The sequence below is a fragment of the Taudactylus pleione genome, unplaced genomic scaffold (assembly GCF_031769625.1).
Source record: "Taudactylus pleione unplaced genomic scaffold, aTauple2 ptg000372l, whole genome shotgun sequence".
NCBI lineage: Eukaryota > Metazoa > Chordata > Amphibia > Anura > Myobatrachidae > Taudactylus > Taudactylus pleione.
In genome coordinates, this window is record NW_028284773.1 from 11,799,254 (window position 1) to 11,815,360 (window position 16,107).

Here is a 16,107-nt window from a genome sequence, read left to right on the forward strand (position 1 = left end):
CACTTCCGGTTCTGCTGCCACATGTTTGAACAAAGCCATTGAGGTTTACATTTTTTTTCTATCTACCAATATCTGGGTAAATGTTTATTTTCTGCGCAGAGAAAAAGTGTGTAACAGTGAGTATGTGTTGGACAGTTAAGGGTATCGTATGATCCTTAAGGGCTAGGTGCAAGGGTTAGCCTAGCCGCTCGGTAAGCAGCTTACCGTTCAGTACACAGAGCAGGTGTATGGTTTGTTATTTTTGTTAGGGACCGGCTTTCAGTGTGACTGCAGTGTTCAATAAAATTTGAGCATTGTAGTTGAGCCGCACTAGGTGTGATTGTGAGCTGAGAGATAATAGGTGAGCGTAGCGCATCTAGAAATTTCGTCCGTAGGTGAGCGTGGCGCATCTAGAAATTTCGTCCGTAGGTGAGCTGGCGCATCTAGAAATAACGTCTGTAGGTGAGCTGGCGCATCTAGAAATAACGTCCGTAGGTAAGTGAAAGTATCTTGATTGTCTTTCACCAGTTTAAATTTTTATTGAAAAGCGTAGGAGTTGTCCCAGAATGGGAGCCACGCAAACAGTAGAAATGTTAGACAATGATGTGCTGCTAATGGAGGCTCCAATTGGATCAGCCCGTCGTATTATGCACACTAAGTACGGTACTTATGCAATAAGGTATTGTGATATATGGTTTAATATGACGAGAAAGAGTGTTAGACCGTTTCCCAGAACTGGTAGTTTTGATAAAAATGTGTTAGACAATGTCCAGGATCACATCAGTATGGTGCGATCCCGAGAGAAAAAGATTAAGTATTTTGAATGTTTAAAAATATGGCAGCATGAAGGGGATGCTTGGCTTAAAAATTTACAAACGACGCAAACCAGCGTTGCGAACGCATTGCCAGAAAATACATCCACGACGCAAATTAGCGCGCACGTGCGGCAAAGTAGCATCGTGGAGAGTATTGCCAGCAGTTCATGCTCACCTCCCCCGCCTTATGTGGACGGAGGTGCAAGTACGGTTACCAAAAATACCAATAAAAATGTAACAAGCAACTTGTACCCTCTCTTAAGCAACCATAAAGAAAGTGTTTATGATATGGATGATGAGCCTATTGTAATGTCTGCCATTTCCCATGCTGTGCAAATGATAGATGCTGCATCACCACAATCACGGGTGGCGCCATCTCCATCGGTAACAGCAAGGGAAGTGTTAACACACTCTGCACCCATAGAGGAAGTTGTTAATACCATACGTAGCAGCAGCAGATTAAACCCCCAGCCAGGTAACCAGGTCAGAGGTAGCAACGCTGCCGGTCTGCATCCCATTCGGACAATAACTGTTCCGAATGGAAATGCAGATGCAAACGGTGTAGTGCCCACGAGGGAAGTAGTAATGCATTGTCCATGGACAAGAGCAGAACTGAATTCCATCATAAATGATTTCCCCAATCCCAAAAATGAACTAGCCAAATGTCAAAGATTTTTGAGAAATTTGGGTAGTTCTCATGAGCCCACTAATAAAGATTGGCGTGTAGTGTTAAGGGCCTGCCTGCCACACAATACCGACGTGACAAAATTTATCACGGACTGTGTATTGGATGGAGACGTTCCCTTAACAGACCAAGTAAACCAAGGTAACATTTCCCGCATTGTGACTCAATTGGGTGTATATTTTCCAGTAGTAGTTAACTGGAACAAAATCTTCACAATTAAGCAAAAGGAGAGTGAAACTGCAGAAGACTATTGCGACCGGGCTCTGCAGGCTATCACCCAGTACACTGGGATAGAAGATATTAAAGATAGCACTCACCACAGGGGAATTATAGTCACGGTACTCATGGACGGTCTGAAAGACGATTTAAAGATTCGGGTTCAGACCTCACAACCTGGCTGGAGGGGACTTACAATAGATAACCTCATAGAGTATGCCATAGAACATGATAAAAACATCTCCAAAAAGAGAGAGACCCAGAGCGAAAAACTAATGGCTGTCAGTATACAAGCTCTGGAAGGAATGACAATAACATCACAGCCAACCGACACACCTGCACCCACACCTGCACCTGAACAATTACACGTCCTCACCAATCCCACACCACAGCAAACACATCCTTACCCCACATATCATACACAACCACAGGTCCCATACTCATATCCCCCGCAATATCCTTACCCTCCCTATCCTTACCCATACCCACCACCTTTCCCTCTTGCTCAAATCCCACAACAATCTTTTCATCCACCCCGTTCAAAATTATGTTTTAAACTGTCACCAAGTGGGACACGTAAGTAAGTACTGCAAAGCGAAGAACACCACACAGGAACACGAGTTTCCCATGAGTTCATAGGTAACCCCAGTATCTCCTCCCAGGCCTTATATGACTGTTTATAATTTTTTTTCAACCTATCAATGGATCTGTTCTAATGTAAAATGTGGATGATTTATTGTTGTATTTGGGTCATGTTTAAATGATATTAAACTGTTGTGCTTTATCTCCCACTCATAGGACACAAGGTTGCTAAGGATAAACGGCAGCCATGCCAGGCTGAGGTTGACTACTCGGAAAACTATCCAACCCAGCGGCACAGGCATTATTTAGAGCAGTAGCTATTAATAACAAGACTTAATTGCAAGAACCTGTATGCAGATACTATATCCCTAGAATTATTAAAAGTGATAGGGGGACTTATTTTACAGGTGACGTTTTCAAGAACATGCGTAAGATGATGGGTAACAACACTAAGATTATCCCAGACTGTCTTTTCCTTTATTTGCCCCCCCTTTGAGATACTGTCCAAACAGGCAGCCTCATGTGAAAAATTGATAATGAGGTTACTGTGCAGGGTCTCACGAAGATGAATGAGAATAACCGAAATTGGAAGTGTTATTAACTAACATGTCTAATGCAACCTGTCATGATGTCAAATCTGGAAGAATTTGTTATGATCCAAATTTTTTTGTAGCTCAGGTTGTTTGACTGATCGGTGGAAAGGTCCGTATCTGACGATACAGCATCCTCAAAGGGTGGCCAGGGAAGATACGTGGATCCATTCCGCTCACTATAGGGAGGTTAACCAACCGGTGGAGATACAAGGCAGAGACAAGGCCGATAACGTGGACCTGTCGATTGCGAGCTTGTGCCGGAAGGATTAAAAAGGTGACGGTGAGATATCTGAGCTAAAGAAATGTGTAGATCAGTGCTTCAAGCAATGGAGTGGTCTGCTGTGGTCATCCTAGTTCTTTTTTTTTTTTCCAGAGTTTATTTTTTTTGTCATGATGATCTGTTTGGCGATGCACGGTGTCTGTGATGGGGGACCGATAAAGGAGATGTGAGCTGATGGCGGAGCTGATGGAGTGGAGTCAGGAGGAGGAGTGCTATACCAAATCAGGGGAGTGCCGGTCCAATTTCAGTACAGTAAATTGTTGTGAAAATGTGAATAACAATAATAAGGAAGAACTGTAATTCAATCCTGAGTTATGACGTAGTGTATAACAATGTAGCCTGAGTTTGAGTGGTCGTGCATGGATATAACGTTTATGTTGTTTTAAGTCATCTTAGGTAATGCAGTCCCAACCCCTTCCAAGGCTCTCCTTATAGGATAGGTGCATCCCCACATCTTTCCCATGATCCCTTAAGGATCCGCGGTGTGCGTATAAGGGCAGTTTTATGTCCCTCCCGGAGACGCATTATCTGAATGGTTCAAATGACCATACTGTGTCATACCATAATAACATTGAACGGTATATTCTCATGCATGGCTAAACAGATTCAAATTAGGTTGTGCTAGCATGTTGTTTGCTATGAAAGGGTGGACTGTCGAAGCTGAATAATTGAGTGAGACAAGTTCAGTTTAAAATTTAATCGCAGCGACGCCATCTTGCGAATGGCCGCAAGACTCCATGTTGGAAATGAGATCGCAAGACACCATTTTGTGTGGTCAGCATTAATTCAAGTTATAACCCAGGAGCTAAGAACAGATGGCATTGTTTTTGTTTACCTACCAAGGGCAACGGGAAAAACCAGCTGTCTGAGTAGAAGTAAATAAGAAGAGACAATGGGTATTTTTACATACAAATTGGGAATCCCTGGATGCAGACAAAGTATAGTTGTGGCAATTGTAATATAATATCTACACAATTGGATTTGCCTGAATCCTAGACAAGATGGCTCCAAATCCCATAGTTTGAGGTGATAATACATTTGCATGTCACACAAGAGTCTGTGAGAACAAAAGAGGGTTTGTGTTCCTTTGAACACAGCAGGTGGGGGCCTGCTGACAGAGGGCATGTAGAATTACAACCCTCAGCCATCCACACTGCTGGATGTTCACTTCGTGTATGAGAGATTATGCACTTAAATCTCACCCATTAATAACTAGCATCCTTATACCAAACCCCGAATACCCACACACTACATATTCGCACATAAAGTTCCATTAGCATAAAATTGTATGATTCAAGTTGGTTAAGTTAGTTTAAATGCTAAGAAATAGAGGTTTTTGATATCTAAGGTATTATACATGATAAGCAAGGTATGTTTGGTCTCGTTCTGATGTGTACGCTTTTTACAGAATCCCGGTGTTATCGGTGGAGAGATCGCATCATGCAAACTCAAGTTACGGATCGCAGAACTTACAAGCAACAAAATGTTTTAGTTGATGGAATGTTACAGGAGGCGTTACCAGAAAGACTCCTACTGTTAGAGGCAGGGAAAGTCTATTTGAAACAACCTGTTAAATGTGTCGTTACATATGCTTCTCCTCTGGGAACCAATGAGATCAGCAGGAAGTTCTCCCTTTGTCCTGTTTCAGTCTGGGGGGGGAATAAATACACGTGTCCAAACACTGGTTTGCCAGTTCATGCTGAATTTTGGGTGAACTGAGGATATCTAGTCAGAAGTCTATCTCTGGGTCCAGAGGCGCAGCGTATGTATAACCGTACTTGGTCTGTATTATTTCCTTTTACGCCTAAATTATGTATGTATAGATTGCGTGTAACTGACTGTACTTTTACCTGAATAATACTTGTGCGTTGGAACCACAAGATTCCACTCTTGTCTTTATTTGCGGTCATACTGCGTACGCAATTAGCGTTGTGTTTAGAGGTTTATAGGCAGGTTTTGTCTTAGAGGTTCTAGGCAGATGAATCTTAGAGGTTTATAGGCAGGAATGTATTAAAAGGTTTATTTACAAATTTAACAGTGGGGGCTCATCCGGGATATCACACTATCTGATACACGATAACACTCCGTCAGTCCTCTCTCAGAAAAAGGGTGGAGGCGCCTTTTGAAAGATGCATTAGTCTTTCATTACCACAGTGTTGCTGAGAGCGAACTGCCGGTTATTGTGTAGAGGAAGCGCTGATCAGAATTCAGGGACAAGAGAGGAAAAAAAAGTTTTTTTTCTCTGTTGATAGAACCTTATGTTTAGAGGGGTGCCACAGTATTGAGTATGCGGCTGAGATGCATTTTTGCGTACGCAGTTAAAAAGTCATTATACGCTTGTGTGGTAGTCGCATAATTTTGTATGCGGCCGGTCGCACAATAAGCGTATACGCACTTCCAGTTCTGCTGCCACATGTTTGAACAAAGCCATTGAGGTTTACATTTTTTTTCTATCTACCAATATCTGGGTAAACGTTTATTTTCTGCGCAGAGAAAAAGTGTGTAACAGTGAGTATGTGTTGGACAGTTAAGGGTATCGTATGATCCTTAAGGGCTAGGTGCAAGGGTTAGCCTAGCCGCTCGGTAAGCAGCTTACCGTTCAGTACACAGAGCAGGTGTATGGTTTGTTATTTTTGTTAGGGACCGGCTTTCAGTGTGACTGCAGTGTTCAATAAAATTTGAGCATTGTAGTTGAGCCGCACTAGGTGTGATTGTGAGCTGAGAGATAATAGGTGAGCGTAGCGCATCTAGAAATTTCGTCCGTAGGTGAGCGTGGCGCATCTAGAAATTTCGTCCGTAGGTGAGCTGGCGCATCTAGAAATAACGTCTGTAGGTGAGCTGGCGCATCTAGAAATAACGTCCGTAGGTAAGTGAAAGTATCTTGATTGTCTTTCACCAGTTTAAATTTTTATTGAAAAGCGTAGGAGTTGTCTCAGAATGGGAGCCACGCAAACAGTAGAAATGTTAGACAATGATGTGCTGCTAATGGAGGCTCCAATTGGATCAGCCCGTCGTATTATGCACACTAAGTACGGTACTTATGCAATAAGGTATTGTGATATATGGTTTAATATGACGAGAAAGAGTGTTAGACCGTTTCCCAGAACTGGTAGTTTTGATAAAAATGTGTTAGACAATGTCCAGGATCACATCAGTATGGTGCGATCCCGAGAGAAAAAGATTAAGTATTTTGAATGTTTAAAAATATGGCAGCATGAAGGGGATGCTTGGCTTAAAAATTTACAAACGACGCAAACCAGCGTTGCGAACGCATTGCCAGAAAATACATCCACGACGCAAATTAGCGCGCACGTGCGGCAAAGTAGCATCGTGGAGAGTATTGCCAGCAGTTCATGCTCACCTCCCCCGCCTTATGTGGACGGAGGTGCAAGTACGGTTACCAAAAATACCAATAAAAATGTAACAAGCAACTTGTACCCTCTCTTAAGCAACCATAAAGAAAGTGTTTATGATATGGATGATGAGCCTATTGTAATGTCTGCCATTTCCCATGCTGTGCAAATGATAGATGCTGCATCACCACAATCACGGGTGGCGCCATCTCCATCGGTAACAGCAAGGGAAGTGTTAACACACTCTGCACCCATAGAGGAAGTTGTTAATACCATACGTAGCAGCAGCAGATTAAACCCCCAGCCAGGTAACCAGGTCAGAGGTAGCAACGCTGCCGGTCTGCATCCCATTCGGACAATAACTGTTCCGAATGGAAATGCAGATGCAAACGGTGTAGTGCCCACGAGGGAAGTAGTAATGCATTGTCCATGGACAAGAGCAGAACTGAATTCCATCATAAATGATTTCCCCAATCCCAAAAATGAACTAGCCAAATGTCAAAGATTTTTGAGAAATTTGGGTAGTTCTCATGAGCCCACTAATAAAGATTGGCGTGTAGTGTTAAGGGCCTGCCTGCCACACAATACCGACGTGACAAAATTTATCACGGACTGTGTATTGGATGGAGACGTTCCCTTAACAGACCAAGTAAACCAAGGTAACATTTCCCGCATTGTGACTCAATTGGGTGTATATTTTCCAGTAGTAGTTAACTGGAACAAAATCTTCACAATTAAGCAAAAGGAGAGTGAAACTGCAGAAGACTATTGCGACCGGGCTCTGCAGGCTATCACCCAGTACACTGGGATAGAAGATATTAAAGATAGCACTCACCACAGGGGAATTATAGTCATGGTACTCATGGACGGTCTGAAAGACGATTTAAAGATTCGGGTTCAGACCTCACAACCTGGCTGGAGGGGACTTACAATAGATAACCTCATAGAGTATGCCATAGAACATGATAAAAACATCTCCAAAAAGAGAGAGACCCAGAGCGAAAAACTAATGGCTGTCAGTATACAAGCTCTGGAAGGAATGACAATAACATCACAGCCAACCGACACACCTGCACCCACACCTGCACCTGAACAATTACACGTCCTCACCAATCCCACACCACAGCAAACACATCCTTACCCCACATATCATACACAACCACAGGTCCCATACTCATATCCCCCGCAATATCCTTACCCTCCCTATCCTTACCCATACCCACCACCTTTCCCTCTTGCTCAAATCCCACAACAATCTTTTCATCCACCCCGTTCAAAATTATGTTTTAACTGTCACCAAGTGGGACACGTAAGTAAGTACTGCAAAGCGAAGAACACCACACAGGAACACGAGTTTCCCATGAGTTCATAGGTAACCCCAGTATCTCCTCCCAGGCCTTATATGACTGTTTATAATTTTTTTTCAACCTATCAATGGATCTGTTCTAATGTAAAATGTGGATGATTTATTGTTGTATTTGGGTCATGTTTAAATGATATTAAACTGTTGTGCTTTATCTCCCACTCATAGGACACAAGGTTGCTAAGGATAAACGGCAGCCATGCCAGGCTGAGGTTGACTACTCGGAAAACTATCCAACCCAGCGGCACAGGCATTATTTAGAGCAGTAGCTATTAATAACAAGACTTAATTGCAAGAACCTGTATGCAGATACTATATCCCTAGAATTATTAAAAGTGATAGGGGGACTTATTTTACAGGTGACGTTTTCAAGAACATGCGTAAGATGATGGGTAACAACACTAAGATTATCCCAGACTGTCTTTTCCTTTATTTGCCCCCCCTTTGAGATACTGTCCAAACAGGCAGCCTCATGTGAAAAATTGATAATGAGGTTACTGTGCAGGGTCTCACGAAGATGAATGAGAATAACCGAAATTGGAAGTGTTATTAACTAACATGTCTAATGCAACCTGTCATGATGTCAAATCTGGAAGAATTTGTTATGATCCAAATTTTTTTGTAGCTCAGGTTGTTTGACTGATCGGTGGAAAGGTCCGTATCTGACGATACAGCATCCTCAAAGGGTGGCCAGGGAAGATACGTGGATCCATTCCGCTCACTATAGGGAGGTTAACCAACCGGTGGAGATACAAGGCAGAGACAAGGCCGATAACGTGGACCTGTCGATTGCGAGCTTGTGCCGGAAGGATTATAAAGGTGACGGTGAGATATCTGAGCTAAAGAAATGTGTAGATCAGTGCTTCAAGCAATGGAGTGGTCTGCTGTGGTCATCCTAGTTCTTTTTTTTTTTTCCAGAGTTTATTTTTTTTGTCATGATGATCTGTTTGGCGATGCACGGTGTCTGTGATGGGGGACCGATAAAGGAGATGTGAGCTGATGGCGGAGCTGATGGAGTGGAGTCAGGAGGAGGAGTGCTATACCAAATCAGGGGAGTGCCGGTCCAATTTCAGTACAGTAAATTGTTGTGAAAATGTGAATAACAATAATAAGGAAGAACTGTAATTCAATCCTGAGTTATGACGTAGTGTATAACAATGTAGCCTGAGTTTGAGTGGTCGTGCATGGATATAACGTTTATGTTGTTTTAAGTCATCTTAGGTAATGCAGTCCCAACCCCTTCCAAGGCTCTCCTTATAGGATAGGTGCATCCCCACATCTTTCCCATGATCCCTTAAGGATCCGCGGTGTGCGTATAAGGGCAGTTTTATGTCCCTCCCGGAGACGCATTATCTGAATGGTTCAAATGACCATACTGTGTCATACCATAATAACATTGAACGGTATATTCTCATGCATGGCTAAACAGATTCAAATTAGGTTGTGCTAGCATGTTGTTTGCTATGAAAGGGTGGACTGTCGAAGCTGAATAATTGAGTGAGACAAGTTCAGTTTAAAATTTAATCGCAGCGACGCCATCTTGCGAATGGCCGCAAGACTCCATGTTGGAAATGAGATCGCAAGACACCATTTTGTGTGGTCAGCATTAATTCAAGTTATAACCCAGGAGCTAAGAACAGATGGCATTGTTTTTGTTTACCTACCAAGGGCAACGGGAAAAACCAGCTGTCTGAGTAGAAGTAAATAAGAAGAGACAATGGGTATTTTTACATACAAATTGGGAATCCCTGGATGCAGATAAAGTATAGTTGTGGCAATTGTAATATAATATCTACACAATTGGATTTGCCTGAATCCTAGACAAGATGGCTCCAAATCCCATCGTTTGAGGTGATAATACATTTGCATGTCACACAAGAGTCTGTGAGAACAAAAGAGGGTTTGTGTTCCTTTGAACACAGCAGGTGGGGGCCTGCTGACAGAGGGCATGTAGAATTACAACCCTCAGCCATCCACACTGCTGGATGTTCACTTCGTGTATGAGAGATTATGCACTTAAATCTCACCCATTAATAACTAGCATCCTTATACCAAACCCCAAATACCCACACACTACATATTCGCACATAAAGTTCCATTAGCATAAAATTGTATGATTCAAGTTGGTTAAGTTAGTTTAAATGCTAAGAAATAGAGGTTTTTGATATCTAAGGTATTATACATGATAAGCAAGGTATGTTTGGTCTCGTTCTGATGCGTACGCTTTTTACAGAATCCCGGTGTTATCGGTGGAGAGATCGCATCATGCAAACTCAAGTTACGGATCGCAGAACTTACAAGCAACAAAATGTTTTAGTTGATGGAATGTTACAGGAGGCGTTACCAGAAAGACTCCTACTGTTAGAGGCAGGGAAAGTCTATTTGAAACAACCTGTTAAATGTGTCGTTACATATGCTTCTCCTCTGGGAACCAATGAGATCAGCAGGAAGTTCTCCCTTTGTCCTGTTTCAGTCTGGGGGGGGAATAAATACACGTGTCCAAACACTGGTTTGCCAGTTCATGCTGAATTTTGGGTGAACTGAGGATACCTAGTCAGAAGTCTATCTCTGGGTCCAGAGGCGCAGCGTATGTATAACCGTACTTGGTCTGTATTATTTCCTTTTACGCCTAAATTATGTATGTATAGATTGCGTGTAACTGACTGTACTTTTACCTGAATAATACTTGTGCGTTGGAACCACAAGATTCCACTCTTGTCTTTATTTGCGGTCATACTGCGTACGCAATTAGCGTTGTGTTTAGAGGTTTATAGGCAGGTTTTGTCTTAGAGGTTCTAGGCAGGTGAATCTTAGAGGTTTATAGGCAGGAATGTATTAAAAGGTTTATTTACAAATTTAACACACCATACCAACCAGGGGTGTATCTAGGGATCCAAGTGCCCCTGGCAAAGCATGAGACTGGTGCCCCCCCCTCCCCCTTTATGTTTTTAGAATAATTACACCCTGTGAAGGGGGTCACTGGGTGCAGCCGTAAAGTCCCTGCTCTGGTTCACTTCCCTGCCTGTGTTATTCTGCTCCCCCCACCTCCCCATTGTCCCCATTTCTTCCCACCTGTGTGATTGTACTTCCCCCTCCTCGTCTGTGTTGTTGTGCTCCCCCCTCTTCATCTATGTTATTGTGCACACTCTCCTTCTCCCCATCTGTGTTCTTGTGCTCCCCCCTCCTCATCTGTTATTGTGCACAATCCCCTTCTCCCTGTGTTCTTGTGCTCCCCCTTCCTCCTCCTCATCTGTGTCTGTTCTGCCCTCCCCATCATTGTCTGGTTTCCTGCACTCAACCCCCCCTCCTCCTCCCCATCAGGCTTGCTCCTCATACCCATCAGTGTCTGCTATTGTGTGCTCCGGTACCCCACCCCCTTCACTTACCTCTTCTCAGCTCCTCCTTCACTGTCAGGGCACATCTGCGGGTGACGGTTACAGCTAGATCCTGGGCGACTGGCGGGGCAGCCGGGCAGACAGGCAACGCAGCATGCGTGCCCTCTGATGTCACGCCGCCGCGTCTAGGCACGGGCCGGGCACATCTGAGTCTCCCAGAGGAGCTCAGCGGCAGTGCTGCCAGTGCCCAGTCCGTTCTGTGCTCCACAAGTCAGCATCTGGATTCGTGCAGAGGAGGCAGAGCTAGCCTGTGATCTGGAGTATTGCCAGCCCCTGCTCCGCCTCCAGACGCTGCCGCGTTGCCCGACTGACGGATCACGGTCACCCTCCACTCTTCTCCCTCTTCATCCGCACTGAGGCTTGCTTCTGGCTTATGAGAGCAGCACTGCAGCAGCAACACATACAGATTTGGCCGCGGATGGCAACACTGGGCACCCCCCCCTATCGGCCGGTGCCCCTGGCAAGTGCCATCCCGGCCAATAGGTAGATACGCCCCTGATACCAACTACCACTACTATTAGAGCTTACTAGCATTATAGCAGTGCTACACTTGCATTCCCTTTTTTTGTTCCTGTTTTTTTAATGCATCTTGTCCTATGCACATGCAACTACCGTAGGTAAACGCTTTATACAACTCTACAGTGTAACACTATACACTAGTAAAAATTACAGATGTGTGGGTTCGGTTTTACTCGGTTCTTTTCGCCACATTAGCACAAGTTCGAATTAGTTCTGATTTATCTTATTGGCTATCCAAAATACGTGAGAGCCGTATAGCCAATAAGATAAATCCAAACTAATCTGAACTTGCGCTAATGTAGTGAAAAGCAAGTAAAACCGAACCCGCACATCTCTAGTAAAAATGTTTATAACAAATGCATGTCCAACGTATTTGCATGTTAATGTAAATTTCCACTAGCATTAAAAAACTGTAACATAACTCCAGTGTTTGCCTTATCAGCAGAGTAAGCTGTCATAACATACTGGGTGACACAACCTGCTGGGAGCAGTAGTCCTCCAGGCAGAAAGTTAAACCAGAGTATAATGCACTTTGGCCAAGGTACATGTGTTAAATATGTAACGCAGTAGTTGGTGCTGGTGGCAGTTAGTCCACAAGTGATACAGCTTAACCAGTTCTTAGATTTATTGGTTCAGGTAGAACAACAAGAAACATAAGACACAGGCTTGTCACAGGTGTAAAACCCAATACACACTGGACGATATCCATGAACGATATGAAAGATAACGATATCGTTGAATGATATATCATTCATATTATCCAGTGTGTATGCACTAGGTGATTAACGATGCGCGCTCCCGTGGGTCGTTAACGATTTTCCCAGTCGTCTGAACATGCAGCTCAATCTGGGGATATCGTTAACGATGCCACTCTGCACAAATGCAGCATGGCCCCGCATAACCCCCCCACCACCACCCCCCCGCGCATGCACTGTCGTTCGCCGTAGCCGGCATCGGCAAGTGTGTATGTATGCAGAATATATAAGTAACGGCAGCCTGGAGCTTAGGGTGTTGCTGGGCGTTGTAGTGAGCCAGGTGTGATTGCAGTAAATATACTGGTGGATGATAGTACTGGTGTCCTATACACTAGCGCTGGGGATACAGTAGACTTGCTGTTTGGAATTGTGGCTCTTTATGGCTCTGTATGCTGTGAGTATCCTGGGGCCGATGCGTGCAGAAGCAATGCGTGCGCAGTAGTAGATTTCAGAGGTCTGGCCTGACTAACTGCCTCTGCAGATCCAAATGACCACCAAGTCAGCCTACCTTTTCATGGTACTCGGAGGAGGCAGCGCAGGAGCACAGTCCTTACAAAATGCCTGATCTTAATGTGGTGGTGTGCAATTTTCATTATTAAAGGCCTGATTCACTACTGATCGCAACTGCGATCGCAATAGCGATTACGCACTCAGTGTCACCGAGATAGTATGCTAACCCAGTGCAATCGCTATGCCGCCGCAGCATAACATAAGGAAGCTCACTTTACCTTACAAGGAAACCATCGGTACAATTGAATACCATCGCAGCCTCACGCACACTTGCTCAGAAATTGCTAACTTCATCGAACGCTATGAGGCCTCAGGCTGCGTAAGGCATCGCAGTGGCTATTTTATGCACACCCCTGAAATGGCATTCAAACCCACTGGCACGCCTACTTTTCACCAACCACCCCCCGTCACCACTGACAAACGGCACTTCCTGTCAATCACGTTGCGATGGGTCTGCATAGCCACTGCGCTCGCAGTCCCGATCGCAGTGGCCGGCTTGTTCACTGTGATGCGTACGCAGTACGCAACAACCAAATGTGTGCGTAATTACAGTTGCGATTGATAATGAATCAGGCCTTGTATGGTTTGGGCACCTAACCAGGACTTTAGACTGGTGGTTTTAGTAGTTTACACAGCTAAACCCTGTCTAATTTCGCACAACAAGCTTGATAATGGGCGTCTAAAAACAATTGAATTGCTACATGTGAAGACCATTAATTTGCGCAGCAAAAAGATAACTGAATTTCCCCTATTGTCTCATCTTTTTGGTTATTTGTGCTTAAAAAGCACAACATAGTGCAGTCACTATAACGTCATTATAATCAGTATCCTCGCTGTACATTATTAGAAAGAGCAACAGCAAAACTGACCATAGAAGAGTGGTTATGTCTGGCGTAAGTGTGGACGTGTATAGCTCCTGGCCATAAAACTTTCTTAAAAGCTTATAACGTACAACCTCGTGAACATCCCTGTCAGGGAGCAGGATAGCGCTGCACTGGTCGGGATAGCGCTGCACTGGTCGGGATAGCGCTGCACTGATCGACAATACGTTGCATCGATTGTGCCCCCAATAGCCGGTGAGCGGGATGCTGCAGTGAACTGGTCGCACTCACATGACCTGGGAGAAGGCAGCGTGCTATATCCATCCAGAAACAGCTGTATAGCGGGCTTGTGTGTGGAAGCTGCCGCGGCCTGTGACTGGCTGTTGGGTGCTGCTGCATTTGCATAACAATCCGGCTGCGGCGCATGACGGAGCCGAGCACCAGCCATAAGGTGTTAGGGGCCACCTGTCTCCCCGAGAAGCGTAGCTCCTGTCCATGGACCACGGAGATGAGATGCTGTCCTCTGACCGGTGAGTAGTGCGGGGCCTGCTTCTTATACATGAAATCATATATGCAGTTATTCAGGCTTAGTAACCTGTGGCTGCTAATGAACTACAAGTCCCAGCCTTCCATGTCATCCTCTGTCTGCAAGTAATTAAGTTGTTTTACTGGCAACTAAAATACAAAATAATACCAATTGTCTTGATTAAAAAAAAAAAGTATAAATGAAATTATAAAAGTATAAATTAGTGCCTCTAAAGCTGGGTACACACTGGAGCGACAGGCATTCATTGCAACATTGGAATGAATGTCCGTCAACAGTGATTGTGCGTCCACACTGGATGACTTTATTGATTGACATAATGATCACCGTTACATCATTCATTAACAATGCACTGGCCGCTAACGATATCGCTAGGTTTGTTGTGCAGCACTTCAAACCTGGTGACCGTCGCTAGCGACCGCGGAAACGCGCAAACGTGTACACTACACACTGAGCAATGTAGGCAATATGTCGTTACGAAAGGACATATCGGCCCGACATCGCTCTTAGTGTGTACCCAGCTATACTGTGTAGGTAGATATGATAAATAAATTATAATATTTGACTTTTTAAGTTGCACCTTTATACACAAATGTTTATGGTATTTGGTATCTGGAAGTGATGGGAAGAATTCCATTTGTGTTGCCATCTCAGGTTAAGCAAATCACAAGGATTAACCTGCTATAGGTTAGAAAAAAATACACTGTATTATAAACTCATCCCAAATATAAAATGCAAGAAATATGCTGGTGCTATATAAGTAAATATTAATAAATAACATCTTTAACCAAGTAACAATTGTGTATTCAGGACACACATGTAGGAAAGTTTCACCCTTTTCCATACCTGCTTGATAAATCTAAAATATGTCTAACGTAACTGGAACTTGTGTCATCTGATGTAAGCAATCACATGGATCACTGACAAGGCTCAGCAGGATATTCTGTAGTTTGTTGGATGTGCTAAATGTCGTATCTACATTATAGTTTAGTATTTAAACTATTGTCCATCACCTGGGTTTGGTGATAACACAAATAAGTATTTGTGGATATAGGACTTTAGTGAATTCGGATCTCCCAGATGAGCAGGGGGATTTAGATCTCAGACAAGCCGGCTAGTAGCGGGGGCATGGTCAATTCCCAGGAGACATGGCCATGCCCCCACCCCTAAAAAGACCTAAATAAACTACCGGCTGCTGCTCTGCGAAGTGCACTCAGTGCAGGGATGCAGCTCCAGGAGACAGGGGGGCTGCTCCAGGGGGAAAGTTCTACTCTCTGCCCACTACAACTGCGGCCACATTGGTATAGCAGCGCAGCCACAGTGGCACATTGGGCAAGCAGCAGTCACCTCTCTCTCACACTACTGGATGTGCCACTGTAGCTGCGCCGCTATACAGATGCGGCTGCAGCAGCAGCGGGAATAGCAGTGGGGGCGGTCGCAGACCCGGGCCCCTCCAGTCAGCCCGGGTAAGTAGTAACTGGCCCCCCTTCCCACTTGGCGCTCCTGCAGATGAGTGCTGTAGGTTCAAGACAATATATTGCTGGGCATACACTATCAGATAATGTCTGTCAGACTGACAGACATTTTATCTGACAGAATAAAACCCAGTAGATATCATGGCCATACTGAGAGATGTCACAATGGCCACCAAATCTGCTTTCTTCCCCTGGGAAATAGACATTTCCCCTTTCATCACA

The 16,107-nt window shown here is 44.3% G+C and overlaps 1 protein-coding gene across 1 annotated transcript in view; it reads left to right on the plus strand.

Annotated features, from left to right (window-relative positions):
- Window positions 1-14,148: 14,148 nt before the first annotated feature.
- The window catches only part of PLAAT1 (phospholipase A and acyltransferase 1), a 28,871-nt gene continuing 26,912 nt past the window's right edge, over window positions 14,149-16,107 (plus strand). The window contains exon 1 of the mRNA XM_088444742.1: window positions 14,149-14,396. The gene's annotated coding sequence lies outside the window, so the exon portion shown is untranslated. The remainder of the gene's footprint in view (window positions 14,397-16,107) is intronic.